This window comes from Sminthopsis crassicaudata, chromosome 4 (assembly GCF_048593235.1).
Source record: "Sminthopsis crassicaudata isolate SCR6 chromosome 4, ASM4859323v1, whole genome shotgun sequence".
In the NCBI taxonomy this organism is placed as follows: domain Eukaryota; kingdom Metazoa; phylum Chordata; class Mammalia; order Dasyuromorphia; family Dasyuridae; genus Sminthopsis; species Sminthopsis crassicaudata.
In genome coordinates, this window is record NC_133620.1 from 348,841,721 (window position 1) to 348,856,327 (window position 14,607).

Below are 14,607 nucleotides of genomic sequence, written 5' to 3' on the forward strand. Positions count from 1 at the left end.
ATGACCCAGCTAAGAAGTGGTCAGAATCAGATAGATTAGGAGTTTCCTGAGGCAGATTCAAAGCCATAAGACCCAGGACCACTGACCCATTAGAACACAAGGTCAGGGGATCCCAAAATCACATTACATCACCTCCAAAGGGAGGGAGCCTGGCTCCAGAATATTTAGTTTAGGTTTTGGTGAAATGACACCAGTGGGGAAACTGATGTAGGGGATGGGTGGAAATTTTCCCTTGAGCTCAGCTACTTTAAATAGCTTAGTGAAATAACATTGGAACAAATTGTGTTTAAGTATGGTAAAGATGATTGATTCTGATAAAGGAACATACTTATAAGGTCTTATAAGAAATAATGGGGAAGGGATTGCAAATTGGGTGACAATGCCTTGCACCTGGGCATTTGTCCTCATGGGGAAAGTGGAAAGAATGAATCAGATCCTTAAGAAATGGATTACCAAATTGATGTTAGAGATTAAATTGAGGCCAGTCTTGCTTCTTTATCTGCAAGTCTATTTACCCTCATATGCCTAAATCAGGCCTTTAAGAAACTGAATAGGAAAGAAGGAACTATATATACAGATTCCAAATATGCCTATGGAGTAGTACATACATTTGGAAAAATTTGGTTGGAATGGGGCACATAAATAGTAAGAGAAAGGATGTGGCTCATGGTGAACTAATCAAACAAGTATTAGAAAATTGATGGTTACCCCCAGAAATATCGGTGGTACAAGTCAAAGGGCACCAAAAGGGAAGTTCTTAGAAGCAAGGGTAAATAGACTTGCAGATAAAGAAGCAAGACTGTTAGGACTGGGAAAGGACGTCAAAAGGTTGGGGTCACAGACTGGTGTCACAAGGTTTCTCAAAAGAATTTACAGGCTTGAACCCATGTCCAAGTCAAGGGGCAAAGTTTGTTGTAATTGTAAAGCCAGTTGAAACAGGCTAAAGTCCAGAAGATTTAGCAAAGAACCTGGAGCAAGGAGACAAATTTATCTAGTTCATGTCATTGATATGCTAATTTTATGGCCTAGAGGGAGAAATGAGGAGTGGTCTCTGGAATTTGGTTATCACTGACCAACAGACCTAGGATTGTCCTAAAGCTAGAAGACTTTAGAATCATTGACAGACAAGATTGTTAAAATAATAGCATCCTAACGTTAGAGTCTCAGGATCACAAATATATCTTCCCTAAAGTTTAAGGGAAGAAATATTATTATATTCCTAGGTCAGAAGACTTTTACAATTTTACAATAGCATTCCTAGATCAAAGGGCCTCATGATCACAGAAGCCAGAAGATTTAGAATTGCTCTCAGATTGCTAGAACAGAAGCCCCCTAAGATTAGGGGACTTTAAAATTATTGCTGTCTCCCCCTGGAATCTATATTACATCATTTCCCCTCTTAAGCAGTTTTTATAATAAATTCATTTGGGACAAAGGGATGAAGCTCTTATCTTCTGGAGCTGCTTCATGCTGATAAGGGATGTAGAGCTGCTCCTTTACCTAGTGGGGTCCAGACTGAGGCACATGACTTGAAGAGAGTGATGGCAGCATTCAGAGGGGTGATGGAAGTCACAATCAGTTAACCAATGATATTCAGGGTGAGCAAATAGGTGGAAGTTCATAGCTTGGAGTCTGGAGGAAACAAATCTACCAATAGGAATGTTAGTTCTCAGGCGATTATGAAGACGCTTCAAGAAAGGTGAAAGCATAATGAGCTAGTTTGCCAGGATAATTTTGGAATGGATATCCTACAATTATCATGTGGGTAAGAGATCCCTTTCCAGCAAGAAAACAGGAGATAGCCAGGTTAGAGTTATTCCCCTTGGGGGGTAGCTAGTACAAATGAAAAGGCATCCAGGGGGAGATAGTGACATTTGGAAAAGAGGCCTTTGTAAATAATGCATTAGGTCACATATGTGGGCTCCCTTGAGGATACTGAGGGCACACCCAACAATCCTGAATGCTCCCAGTGCCCATGAAATTCCCTAATCTGACTTATCTCCCCACAAGTGGGTGCCCACAAAATGACACTGAGAGAGCTGGAGAGAAAATACTAGGAGCAAAGCTCTCATCCTCTGAGTGTTGTTAAAGGTACATCTGGAAAAAGTGGAAAAAGAAAGAGGGAGAGGGAGAGGAAGAGGGGGAGGAGGGAGAGAGAGGAAGCAGGGGGAGGGGGAGAAAGACACAGGCAATTTCTCCCTTCTCTATTCAGTGCATTTCCAGTGTTTCCAGGAGGCTTGTAGAAGAGTACTTTCAGGTCCTCTATGGGTTCACAGGAATATTCAAGAATATCTGCAGGAGAAGAAGTACCAGGAGTAGCACTTTTAATTTTAGAAATATGAGTCCAGCTGTGGAAATCTTTGAGTTTGACTGAAGTTGGAGTGGTCAGAATGACCTTATAAGGTCCTTCCTACTGGGAGATTCTTCACTCAATTCTCAAGTCTCCAGACATAGTTTATTAAGGACTCACTTGAGGATGTGATTCATTTTCTCTCCCTTCCCAAGAAGACCAAGGCTGCCAGGCAGAATGGAGATGATAATTAATCTTAAGTGAGTATGATCTCCTTTAGCAAAAACCTCTGAGCCTTTTCATTCTTATAAAGAAAGGCTTTTACCCATTAATAAAAATGTTAACAAAACCAAAAGCCATTTGAAGCCTCTGAGAGGGGGTACATGTGTAAAATCTCTCTCCCAGCCCTCCCCAAATCTGTACCCTTCCTCCAGATAGGCTTTAGGAGAGGGAGGGTTTAACAGTCCTTTCAGAATTTACTTAGGACAAACTGGGCAGACCTGACAGATCTGCTTAATTATTTCTCCTAGCTTGTGAACAGTGAAAATAGGTTTCACAAGGGACTGGAGAGCATTTTTTTTTTCCTAAGTGGGTGGCTTGGTATAGGCCAAAAAGAAGTTTCCATTGACTTACCTCTGGGATCAGAAGCTGGCTTGAAGGTGTTTGAGACCACCCCGTGGGGAAAAGGGTGTACCCCCTTTCATTAGCAAAGAACCTGTTCCTGGGAGCCACATGAAGGGGACTAAGAGTCAGGGAGCTGGGGTTCCATGGTCAGGGGCAAATGGGCAGCGGCTCTAGCAGCTGAATCTGCAAGCCTGTTCCCTGGGCCTGAAGTGAATCCCCTTCTGGTGTCCTTTACAAGACATAATAGAAGCCTCTCTAAGTCCATCAACAGCTTGCAATAGCTGTAGAATTTCCCTTGCATATTTATTAGGAGAATTTTTTGCTGCAAATTAAGAAAAGAGTATTTGAAGTCTGCATAGATGTTCATTCTCATTCCTTTCCCCAGTTCCAAAGCCCTAGTAAGGGCAATGGGCTCAGCTTTCTGGGTAGAAATCCCAGTGGGGGCTGATGGTAGAGGGAAAGGAGGGAAGAGTGGCTTAGCCTGCAAGGTTTTATTGAGGGTCACCACAGAATAATCTACCTTCCTTTTCCCCATTTTCAAGAAAACTGGACTCGACTTTAAACCATTCACCATCTGGGTTCAGGTGGACTTGAGTAGACAGAATCTCAAGCTTCCTCACAGTTATGAATGATGTCACCCCACTGAGTATTGTCAGGGAGCAGGATGGAAGGATTAAGGGTGTGACACACCCAGAGTCAGGTCGGGTGTCCCGCAGGAGAGCCTAGTGTCTGGCAAGCCACTGAGGCTTCTAAAATGCTCTGAACCCGGTGGGGGGAACCCCCAGTGGCTGCCTAGGGTGAGCTTGGAGGCTTCCTTGGTTAGAAGTACTGTGGCAGCACTGCTCTACGGCAGGGGGTTGCCCCCCAAAACCTAGTTTATTTGAGAGCTAAGCAAGGGTTCCAGAGATCCTAGGACCTGGCCCCGCCTTCCATCACTGTACAATGTAAAAGGCTTTAGGTAGGGCTAAGACCAAGGCAAGAGATTAGCTTGGCTTTCAGTGATCTAAAACCCTCGGCCTGATCAGGCCCCATTTGAGGGAGTGATTAACAGACTGATAGGCAAAGTGGGCCTTTAGACAAAGAAGTTTCATAGCCCTGGGTTGGGGATCGGGCCTGGAAGTTAGGGGTTTGTATGGCTGCAGCCAAAGAAGCCTCTGTGGGGCTGCAGATCAAGATATCCTTTACATACGGGACAGCTAGGGCCTGTCCAAATATGTGGGGGCTGTCCGGGAAGCCCTGAGCTACCTCCATGTTATGGACACGACTGTCCATGCTAATTGGTGGGGGTTATGTTCCCCTGGATTTGCCCCTTCAGGGGCAAAAAGAAATTGTGAATCCTCATACAATGGTATGCAAAAGAAAGCATCTTTGATGTAAGGTAGAAAACCACTGTGTCTCCTGGGATACTTGTACTGGGCTCGTGGCTTCTACTGACCATTTGATCTTCTTATAGAAATTTGCTATAAGAGGAAAAAAGCAAGGACATGATTATAATAGCGTCAAAACAGGCCCTTCAGGTTTCAGCCTGACCATACACACATGACAGGGATAAAGCATTCTCAGCTCTGACAGCCAATCGTGCAATAAGAATTCCACCTCATAGCCAGACTCAGAAATAATCAGGTGGGAAAAAGAAACACAACTGGGAAACTGAGTCAGAAGGCTCCCACCTTAAGCTGAAGCTAAGATTATCCTCCCAACAATTGCCCAGATAAGATATCCACCTACTACAATAGTTCCGGAAGGCAATTCCTCTGAGTATCTTATGGCATTTTTCTCTAATGGTGGGTTACAATCAAATTAAAAACTCCAAAAAATTATCAGTTATAGTCCCAACAGATTTTATCTCTAATAACGAATTATACTAATCATAGCTTAGGGCTAAATACATTATTTTAAAAGTTTACCAAGACGTACACACGTAGGAGATTTTTTAAAAATATGTTTTATGTGTTTAAACTTATCCTGATGCAAAGAGGATCAATCAGTATATAAGTTTATAGGTTGTTAGTAAATACATTCCCTTGTTTAGAAGCTACAAATCCTAAACAGGCTCACTTCTCAGGGCTGATGACTTTGCTTATCCTGATAGTGTCAAGAAAACTGGCAAGCACAGACCCCATGGAAGAGGCTGAGCTTGCTTTTGCCCACCCCAACTAATGAGGGAAAGGAAAGGGGAACCCCATTTGTGGTGCATAGATCCCATGAGGCGCAGTGTCCCCTATAAAATGAATTTACAGGCCCGAAAATCTATTTCGATAAATAAAAGGTTTATTGTAGTAATTTGGAAAGTAAAGTTCAGTTAGAAAGCCACCAGGGCCAAAGGTGGCTGTTGGCAGGCAGGGACCCTTACATGGCTAGAAGGATACCATGTGTTGGCTGGGAGGGCTCCTGCAATGAGGGTGTTCCGGCTTGTTTCTTTTATACCCAAAAGATGATGGGCGGTACCCAGTTCTGGCGGGCTTTTCAGTTAGCTCAGATCAGGTGAGGGCTGGGGGAAGCTGAGCTGAGAGTGGGAGCTGGGCCCGGATATTCAAAGGGTGCGTTTGACCAGGATTTGTGAATCAAGGTCAGTCATGGGTTGGGCAATTAGGAATCTTAAAGGGACCCCAACGCTCATCACTACTATTCTTAGTATTTTCATGGATAGTGCTGTTTGATACCTTTCCCCACTCTGTGAAAGAGGAAAAGTTATTGCACACCTCATACTTGGAGGTGAAGCTATAAGGCTTTCACTTTGTCTCTCTAGTTCCACACACAGCAGTTACCAATTTTAGATTTAACATGATGGCAATAACTCCAAATAATTTAGTTAACAATTTTAGAATTTTCCTAAGTAATGGCCAAATAGTCTTAGCTGTAATTTCCATTCCCTTAAATAAATTTCCCTATTGTTTTAGGAAGAAAAGATAATTCTTAAAATTGAGAGAGAACAGATTTTTAAATTAACTTAACTTTAGTTAATGAGATTCCCTAGATTCTGATTAAATATTCTAGACAAACCGAATTGCCATTTGGTTATTTTCCAATTTATGCAAATCATTTCTCTTTTGTGAGCCAGGAAAAGGGTTAAGGTGCCAGGTTTTACTGACAGGGCCTTCAGAAGTTTGATTCTAGATAACTCAAAAGCAGGCTGTTTATAGTCAAGAGTTTTTAAAGTAGTAGCAAACTGTTTTTCTGTTTTCCTAAAGTTCCCAAACCATTCTGTTAACACTATCAGTGCAAATAGATTACAATTTACATATCCCTTTAGTGGCCTTTTTAATTAGAGCTCCTTTGAATTGCTTTTACTATGTATCTCAAACAAATTTCCAAATTATTTTACATACATGTAGAAATCATTTATCTGTTGGTCACATTTTTAAAATACCCCCAAAGTTACCAAATATGAAGCAATTATATTCAATAAAGCAATTAACATTCATAAAACATTCTAGCATGTTTTATGCTAAGCACTTTTGCAATCATGTGATAATCACAAGAACAATTGTTATTTTTCTTTCCAAATCAGAAAACTGGGAAGACATAAAATAACTTGCCATAAATTACATAGCTAAAAATATATCCACAACTGAAATAGAATGGTGGTCTTGATGGGGATTGGGGTCCCTTTAAGATTCCTTTCTAATTGCCCAACCCATAGCTGACCTTGATTCACAAATCTTGGTCAAAGGCACCCTTTGAATATCTGGGCCCAGCCCCCACTCTCAGCTCAGCTTCCCCAGCCCTCACCTGATCTGAGCTAACTGAAAAGCCTGCCGAGAACTTATGGGTACCGCCCATCATCTTCTAGGGATAAAAGAAACGAGCCGGAGCGCTCTCATTGCCGGAGCCCTCCCATCAACACATGGTATCCTTCCAGCCATGTAAGGGTTCCTGCCCGCCCAGTGGCCGCCTCTGGCCCTGGTGTTTAACTGAACTTTACTTCTAAATTCCTACAATAAACCTTCTATTTATCAATCTAGGTTTTTGGGCCTGTAAATTCATTTTACAGGGGACACTGCGCCTCCTGGGAGAAATGTGCCGAGAAATGGGGTTCCCCCTTTCCTTTCCTTCATTAGTCTTACCAAATGCAGAGGCTGAGTGGTTTTCTAACCTCACATTGCCATGCTGGGAGGTGCTGAGGTACCCAGAACCTTACCAGGCAGTTCCTGGACAGAACCTGCTGAAGGCTGTGGTAACTGGCACCAGGATATGCCTTTGATGATAGTTTCAGGTGCCAGGGCTCAAGAAATGCTGACCATGGAGCCTGACCACCCACTCCATCCCCATTCTTCCAAGCTGGGTTGGGGAGGTTTTTGAGGAAGGTTGTGTGGGGTCCCCATGACTGCTTCCCTTATTTCTACAGATGAGGCAGAATTTGAGGTTCCCTATAATTCCTTAGCATCCTCTTTTCTTAATCTGATCTGAGCTGAGAAGAATTAGCAAGTAGAGGAACATCTTGTTAGCAGTCCCCACAACTGAAATAAACTCAGGATTCAGGGGAATGGAGTGTAGAGGGTCCCTTAATACCTTCTGGGGTGCTTTCCCAAAGGAGCAGAAGTAGACTCCAGAAAAGATAGGAGTCAAGGAAGAGTTAGCCAAAAGTTGTTATTTACCCTAGTTTGGTTTTTTCTTTTTCTTTTCTTTCAGAAGGAAGTAAATTCTTGGAATTATCTCCAATGTTTCAGGAATTTTTCCTGCCATCTTAAAATAACTAATTGCCAAACTTCTTAATCATTGCTCTCAAAACTTTGAGAATCTACTAAGATGTTATTTTAATTTAAATTCGCTAATTTTTTTGTATAGCCCCCACCTTGGCCAGAGCTGAAGTCCACAGAAAAAAAGTTGGGCTTTTCTCCCTTCTAAGGTGAGAAATTAATAATAATAAATAAATAATCTCAACATTCTAACTACAGCATAGAAGCTTTTTTTTTTTTTTTTCCCCTTGCTGGTTGCATTTTAATCTTTTCTGTTAACAAAATCTAGCTCACAGAACAAACATTCTGCAAAAAGATGCAGACACAGACAAAAATGACAAGAAAGAGGACTGTCTCATCTTTGCCAAAAGCCATACAATTTTGCCCAAAGCAAAGGAAGCAAAGGTTCCCTAGGAACTTTGCTGAAACTTGCAAGATTGTCCAAATCTGAGCATCCCCAGGACAGCTCACGATGACCCAGATAAGCCTTCTCCCTTTCAGTGGCTTGGGATGTCCCGCTGTAGGACTGTGGAAGAAAAAAATGGGCTTACCTTGACAAGGAGGGAATCAAGCCATGGGAGGCCAGACTCTCCCCATATTGGGTTACCAAATGTTGATGTTGGGAAGGGACCCCAAAAGATTGGAGGTCATAGACCAGTATGATGAGATACTTCAAAAGAATTTACAGGCTTGAACCCATATCCACATCTAGAGGCAAAGTTTATTGTAATTGTAACACCTATTGAAGCAGGATAAAGTCTAGAAGATTTAGCAAAGAAATAGAAGGAGAAATATTTATACTGTTCATGTCATTAATATGCTAATTTTATGGCCTAGAAGTAGAGCCAAGGAATGGTCTCAAGAATTTGTTTATCACTGACCCACAGACAATAATGTGTGTAGGATTATTCTAAGGACCGAAAACTTGAAATCATTGACAGATTGTTAGAACAATAGTCTCAGGATCACTAATATATCTTCCCTAAAGTTTAAGGGAAATATTATTATATTTCTATGCCAGAGGACTTTTATAATCATTGACAGAACAATAGCATTTTTAGATCAGAAGGCCTCAGTATCAAGTTACAAAGCCAAAAGATTCAGAATCACAGACAGATTGTTAGAACAGAAGCCCCCTAAGGTGAGGGGACCTTAAAATTATTGTGGTCTCCCTTAGAAGCTATATTATATCATTATCACCAGAAATAGTGGTGGTATGTGTCAAAAGGTACCAAAAGGGAAGCTCCTAGAAGGGAAATAGGCTTACAGATGAAGAAGCAAGAAGAATTGGACTACGAGACAGAGAAAATCTCATGTTAGTTTTGATATCTCAAAATAGATCATCCCAAAGTGATCCCTGCCTATAATCAAAGGGAAACAGAAAAGTTGTCTAAATTTGGGGCTATTAAAGATGATAAAGGATAGTGGGTAATCCTAAATAGGAGAAAAATGTTAAGCAAAAGGATAAGAGTATTGATGGGAATTTTTCTGGGGGGGGGGAGGAAGGAGTCATTGGGGAACCTAGGCAATGTGTGATATAATTCTTAAATAGTTTGGGTGTTTTGGGATTTATACAGTGACAAAACAACACAGAAAGATGTGTGATATGTCAGATCGTTAACAAAAAAGTCCTGAGGAAACAAAGGGAGGAAGGGAAATCTTGCTAAGACCCTTCCAAAGTATAAGATGGATTTCACTGAAATGCCACTAATTGGAGACAACACATATTGGTAATTATAGATCACTTAACTGAATGGATGGAAGCCATCTGAGTTAGTTGAAAGGACTGCCTCAGACAATGGAACTCATTTTACTTCTAGGATATTATAAATGTCATAATGTGTTTAGGAATTAAATGGGAATTTCATACCCCTTGGCACCCACCTTTCTCAGGGAGAATAGAGTAAATGAATCAAACTGAAAAAATAGATCACTAAACTAGGCATAGAAACAAAATTACCTTGGACAAAATGTTTACCACAAGTACTTCTCAAAGTCAGAACAGTCCCTAAGTGGGATATAGGATTATCATCCTTTGAAATGTATGGAATGCCTTATCCAGGACAGGAAGAAGAGGTCCCATCTTTTCAGACAAAGGCTAAGTTTTTAAAGAATTACATACTGGCAGTATCTTAGTCCCTTTCAACTCTTAGGAAGCAAGGATTGCTGGCCCAGACAACAACTTTGGAATAGCAGTTCCAAGAGTCCTGGAAAAAACAGAGTACAAGGAAAGGACCTTACCAGATGTTACAGACGAATGAGACCACAGTCTGGAGACTGAGAACATCAGGCTTAAAGGACCTGTGGGGGAATCTCAAAAATGATTGTTAAGCATAATTTATAATCTCTAAAGTTGATTTTGCAATTAGAAATGTTTTGGTGGGAGGCGGGAATGTTTGTGCTTAGAGGAATTTTAACAATATTGATGTTGCATTTGTCAATTAGAGGAAATTGAATTAACATTTTTAGGATCAAGAAATTATTATTAATTCTCACATCTGTTAATTCTGTGGAATTAGGACAGTATATTCTATATTCTATTTTAATTTTAATAGGTTGTATTGTGTCATTTTAATACTTCCCATTGTTTAGGGAGATTCTGAGAATAGTAGTCTATGTCTTCGTCTCTTTGAATGTGGTTAATAACATGTTTTGATATAGATTGGTTATTGAGCATCTTAAAATGATTTGTGTAAGGTTGAATTTAAAACCCATCTACTTAGATATGAAGATGTGAACTTTCTAGGATGAATTTCTTACTGTTATCAATTTAAGATTATAGTCAGTACTATAGTCAATACAGATATGTGATTCTTGAGAGCTAAATTCGCCTGAAGCTTTGACTACTGAGACTTGCTGTTTGAGATAAAGTCTCTTGGGCCTGCAGCTGATATTATTTAGAGTTTTGAATTCAGGTACAATTGTCTGATGGATCATCAAGCTAGGAATACACCATCTGAAAGGAATATGACACAAGCTACTCAGAGGAACTTGATCCTGAATTGTTACAGGTGGAGGGAGGTTAGTATCTGGGCCAGAGTTGGAAGAACAACTTTGACCTTCACTTAAGGTTGGATCCTTCTGACTCCATTTCTAGTGGTGTAAGGACTTACCTGATTATTCCCAAATCTGGCCATAAGGTAGAATTATTAAACTGAAGTAAAACGCTTTATCCTATGTGTTCAAGCTGAGGCCCGAAGGAACAGTTTTTGATTATAATCATGCCCCTGCTCTTTCCTCTTCTAGCAAATTTCTGTTATCAGGGTAAGTGTTCAGAAGATCTTGTTTCCTATATGAAAATGTGATCATTAAGTAAGTGAATATCTGACCTTGTCAGATGGGAGATTGTCTTTTCTTGCAAGATCGTAATAAACCTGTTTTTGCTTTTTCTTATTCTTGAGAGTCGCCAATTGTTTTTATGGCTAATGTGGTCCCACATAGATCTTTTAACAAACTCTGTTAAAGAACAAGAACTCAACCAGAAAGAATCAGAAGTTCAGAGTTTGAGAGACTCACTTTCTCTGGCTAAATCATTCTGTTAAGGTTCAAAAGGAGAACGCAAAAGGTTGGTATTGCAGACCAATGTAATGGGGTATCTCAAAAGAATTTGCAGGCTTGAACCCATCTAAAAGTCAAAGGGGCAAAGTCTATTGTAATTGTAATGCCAATTGAAAAATGCTAAGTTCCAAAAGGAATTATCCAAGAATGAGGAAAAAGAATATACATTTATAGAACAAAGTTAGAGAGGCCAGAGCTTCATGTTACTTATTTGCTAATTTTATGGTTTACAGATAAGGTAGGTCTGGTGTGGTCTATTCACTATTATCCCAGGCACTTGGTTATTACTGACCAAGAGATTATCTATCTGACACTCAGTAATGTTTGCAGGTCTATCCCAAGACCAGAAGACTTTAGAATTGTAATGCCAGAGAAACTGAGGCAGGATAGAGATTAGAAAACAATTTAATAATTTATTTAATGGGAGAGATTTACTGGGACCAAATGGATCCATGGTTTGGTCCCAGGGCTGAATGAGACTATAGTCTCCAAGAATCCAGCAAACAATGAGAGTTCTCAATGACCTATATATGCATGTGGCTCAGATACAGGGGGTTGACTGAGGCAGGGGCGGAATCAGGGTGCTGAAAGCAGGAACGGGACTCTGACAATCTGGTTCTGACAGAGTGAGGGGAGGCATGGGGTGGTGGAACCTGAGAGATGGGGAGAGGCAGCTTGATAAGACAGTATCTGACATTCTGGTAGCTTGGGATGGGGAGAGGAATTCTGATATTCTAAAACATAAGATCTTTTATCCTTATCAAATATTCTCATTAAGAGGGAGGAAAGGTTTTGCAGGATTGAGCTTTGAGAAGCAGGGAAACTGAGTCAGGATTGGGACAGGATAATTATGGAAACTGAGAACTGTGGCATAACAGAATCATTGACAGATTGGTAGAACAAAGAACTCTAAGGTCAGGAGATCTCATCACTACTATATATCCCCTAAAAGCTGTACCTCCTTCAACAGAAGCAAATAATTGAAGGCAAAATAGTTTGTAAGAAACAGTTTGAGATGGCTTTTTCTCCAGCTGCTCTTCTGCTCCTCACCCAATAAACTGAGTAAATCCTTTTCTTTTGATAATGTTGTTGACTGAATTATATAGATCTCTGTGCCCCTAAAAGAATCGTCTGAAAGGCAATTTATGCAGAGAGCTTTTAAGTCATTTGTTTCCAACTAAAACTTTAATTGGGAATTAATCTTGAATATTTAAAAATATAAATCCAGACTTAATTGAATCTTAATGCTATGACTTACTCTCTTCCCCTGTCAGGAAGCCCAGATCCTGTTTGAAAAGAATAATGTGAAGTCAGAATCTTCCATCCTTTCTCCAATCTAGTTAGCATCTTTTAAAGACATTCACTTCACCCTTTGAGACAACCTTGATGGGAACTTATCTTTTCCAGACTATCCTGATGGTAAAGAACTCTATTTCAAGCCTCATTGTTCATCCCCTAATCTCTGGGTATCTTCTAACAACCTTTTGAGATATTGCTTAGCATATCTTTCCCCCCCCCCCCCCCGGGGCTGGGGTTAAGTGACTTGCCCAGGGTCACACAGCCAGGAAGTGTTAAGTGTCTGAGACCAGATTTGAACTCAGGTCCTCCTGACTTCAGGGCTGGTGCTCTCCACTGCGCCACCTAGCTGCCCTGCTTAGCATATCTTTAGGCGGGTTTGGGACCTGGTCTGCCAAGTCTGGCTCCTGGGTTCTTCCCTTTACTGCCCCAGACTCCCTGAGAAACCCCTACGGGTAAATTTCCTCTATTTATGTTGAAAATATTTGTTAAGTTCATTTAAGGACTATGAAGTTACTCTCTCTCTCCCCTTCTTCATAGTGTCTTCCCTTAAATGACATCTTTTTCCTGACTGGCTAACTCTAGTTAGTCTAACCTGCCAGTCAATTGCTTTCACCCACCTCATGGGGTATTTCCTTTCTCCTGGTTAATTGTGAATTCCCTGAGGATTTGTATTTTTCCTTGTGTAACTATATGCTCTTCCAATTTTATTTCATATTTATCCCTTCTAGTGCCTATTTCATCCTTTCATTTTGTCTGTAACCTATAAATAAATTTACATTTTGCCAAAAATAATGGCCATTGTGAATTTATCATATATTTATTTCAAACTAAATATTGCTATCCAGACCACCAAAATTAAGGTTTATAGATTATGTCCAATTTTAATCTGGAGAATTGTCTAGCTTCTTGGCCACCAAAGAGATTTTTAAGAGTTAACTCATGGAAAAGAGAAAAGTTTATTTGAATCTAGGACCATCCAAAAAAGAGATAGGATTAGAAAAATCTAATTGAGTACTTGAGAATTTTATAAACTAAAGTAACAGTAGAATATGTATTTGAATTTTTTGCTGCTTCTTTTTTACAAAAAAGAAAAGCTTATTTAAGAAAGCAACTTGAAATGTACATAATATTTATTTAGAAAAAGTCTTTGTGGATCTACATGAAGTGATGCTGAGTGAAGTGAGCAGAATCAGGAAAACATTGTACATGGAAACAAGATTATGTGATGCCTGTGATGGACTCTTCTCAACAATTGTGATTCAAGACAATTCTAATAGACTTGGAATGGAAAATGCCAATGACATTCAGAGAAAGAGAGAACTATGGAGACTGAATGTGGATCAAAGGATAACATTTCACCTTTTTTATTTGTTTTTTCCCCCCTTTTTGGTCTGATTTTTCTTGTACAATATGACAAATGGGAATATGTTTAAAAGGATCACACATATTTAACTTATACAAGATTTCTTGCTGTCTTGGGAAGGCATAGAGAAAATTTTAGAAAAAAAAAAGCTTTACAAAAATGAATCTAGGCAGCTAGATGGTGCAGTGGACAGAGCATCAGCCCTGAAGTCAGGAGGACCTGAATTCAAATCTGGCCTCAGACACTTAATACTTTCCAGCTGTGTGACCCTGGGCAAGTCACTTAACCCCAATTGCCTCAGGGGGAAAAATGAATACTGAAAACTATCTTTACCTGTATTTAGAAAAATAAAACACTATTTAAAATAAAATGCAAAAAGAAGTCATAATACTACTGCTGTAAATAATATTTTATTGATAAAAGCATTTAAAGATATAAATTTCCCCCTAGATATTGGGCTAAATTTAGGGAATTTAGGAACATATTAGGGAAACCTAAATATTGGTTTGTCTGCATCCCATACATTTTAATATGTTGTTTTTCATTGTAATTTTCCTTAAAGTATTGTTTTTATGATTTATTTTTTGACTCATTCTTTAATGTTAGATTAAATTCTAATTAATTTTGAAATCTGTTTCCTTAGTTCTTTATTGAACATAATTTTTATTGCATTATGGTCTTTAGAAAAATGATTATTTCTCTTATATTAACAACCAATTATTAAATGAAGATTAAGATTTCCCCTTTTCTATTTTTTCCCAGTACTTGTGAAGGACATTGCTGATACATTGTCT